This window comes from Saimiri boliviensis, chromosome Y, assembly GCF_048565385.1.
Source record: "Saimiri boliviensis isolate mSaiBol1 chromosome Y, mSaiBol1.pri, whole genome shotgun sequence".
NCBI classification, from domain to species: domain Eukaryota; kingdom Metazoa; phylum Chordata; class Mammalia; order Primates; family Cebidae; genus Saimiri; species Saimiri boliviensis.
In genome coordinates, this window is record NC_133471.1 from 18,903,499 (window position 1) to 18,906,064 (window position 2,566).

A 2,566-nucleotide genomic window follows, 5' to 3' on the forward strand; every position below is an offset into this window, starting at 1 on the left:
TCTTAATTCTGATTTTATAAAAAGTTCTTGTGATGTGTTCTAGGGATTAAGCTGTCTGGCTATGGAATCATGCAGAGGTTTATAAGGAGCCTGGCTCTGTTATTCACCAGCTGAAGGGCTTTAGGGTGTCTCTCATCTTCTGACTTTGTTTTCCTATCAGTAAACTGGGAATTGTAATACTTACCTCATGGATTATTTCAATAATTTAATAAAATACAGTGCATCATTGACACAGGGAGGGGAGCATCACACACTAGAGTCTGTTTGTGGGGGCAAGAGAGGGATAGTGGGGATGGTGGGGAGGTTGGGGAGAGACAACATGAAGAGAAATGCCAGATGTAGATGATGCAGGGAGATGGAGGCAGCAAACCACATTGTCATGTGTGTATCTATGCAACAATCCTGCAGGATCTGTAAGGTTTCTACTCAAAGTCTGCTGTCAGACATATTAAAGTTTCATTGTGTGTTATTTGTTTTTATTTTTAGTCTTGATGCTTGTAAGATCTTTTGTCCTCTGTATTCACAACTATTGAGATTTTGACTTTTAAATATTTTGATGTAGTTTTATTTGAGTTAAGCCTTGGTGTTCTATAATCTTAGTTTACTTCAATATTGATATCTTTCTCAAGATTTGGAAAAGCCTCTATTATTTCTTTGAATAAGCTTTCTATTCCTCTTGCTTACAAAATAAAGAGGAGGCTCTTTAAGACAAATAATGCACCTATTTGCCCTTTTCATACTGTTTTCTAAATACTGTGGGCATGGTTTCTTCTTCTTCTTCTTCTTCTTCTTCTTCTTCTTCTTATTCTTATTCTTATTCTTATTCTTATTCTTTTATTCTTATTCTTATTCTTATTCTTATTCTTTCTATTCTCTCTCCTCTGACCGTGTATTTTTACATAGGCTGTTTTTAAGCTCACTAATTCTTTTTTCTACTTAATCAGTTCTGCTATAAGAGACTGAGGGATTCTTTAGTATGTCAATTGCATCTTTTAACTTTACTATTTTTGCTTTATTCTTTTTAATTATTTCAATCTCTTTCTTAAATTTATCCGATAGAATTCTGAAAATTTTCTTTGTGTTATATTGATTTTATTAGACTCTCCTCAAAAGAGCTATCTAATTCTGTCTGAAAGGTCATATATCTCTGTTTCTCTGGGGTTGTCCCTGGTAACTTTTAATTCCTTTGGTGATGCCATGTTTTTTCTACGTCTTGATGCTTGTATTAATTGGTCTCTTGACATTAAATAATTAGATATTTATTATGATCTTCACAATATGGACTTTTTTGTATGCCTACTTCTTGAGACGGACTTTCAGGTATTCAGAGGGGCTTAGGTTCCAAACTCAATAATGTGTATTTTGCGATTCATATGGTACTATCTTTTGGCTTTAAATAAAATTCAAAAGAATTATTTATATTAGCTGGTAGAGGTTGTTCCTTTCTCTTACTTTCTCCCAAACAAGCGATACTTCTCTCTCAATGCTGAGCTCCCTACAACTGGGGGTAAAATAATATAAGCACTCATTTTGCCACTATCTCTGTGACAGCACTGGGTCAGACCTGAAGCCAGCATAGCACTGACTCTCACCCAAGGCCTGCTGTAACTACTATCAGGCTACCACCCATGTTTACTCAAGGCCCTACGTCTCTATAATCAGCAGATTAATATCGCTTCTCGGCCTTTTGGCTAAGATCAAGTGTATTCTATAATCAGCAGATTATTAAGTTAGCCTGGTTTGTGTTCCTCCATTTAGGGTGATAAGTTCCCTCAGGTTGGTCCGGTAATGCTTTCTGTGATCCAGGGACTAGAGTATAAGATCCCAGAAATTCTGTTCTACTGAAACTCACATAACACAGAAATCACAATACAGAGTTCTCTCTGTTCTTTTATTTTCTTTCTGTGACACCACAAGCTCATAAGTGGCTTTGCCAGGCCACTGAAGATGCTTGTTTAAACTCCAAGAGATCTTCAGTCATGTTGTAGAGAATGCTTCCAGGCCTGGGAACTCATTCTACAGAGCACAGCGTTCCTCTCTGGCTGAAGGAAAGTCCAGAAATACTGTCTGGAAGCCTACATTTGCACTCAGGGACCTCAAGAGTCTACTGTTTTCTCTAGTCCACTGTGACCAACCAGTTACCAAAGATGAAAGACAATGTTCCCTTTACTTGTCTTTCTGGTTTTCTGAATAGTAGGAATCTTTTCTATAGCCATTAGAGCTGGGAATATGCTGAGTCACATCTGAAGCCAATGTATCTCAGAGCCCTAAGGTCTATGGTGTACTATTTGGGTATCACTGCTGGTTATTCAGGGCAATAGAGTTCTTTAGTACACAGGTGATGAATCCTGCCCCACCAATGGGTGATTGATTCATGACTCTGCCTTTTGCCCTATCCTACTGTGACTGAACTGGTATACAAGAAGCAAGACAAAGTCCTCTTTACTCTTTGTTCTCCTTTGCTTAGGCAAAAGAAAGAAATCACTGTTCTTACTGCAAGCTGCACTGCCTGAAGCTGGGAGAGGAGTGGCATAAGCACTCCCTTAGTTGCCACAGCTAGTGTCTG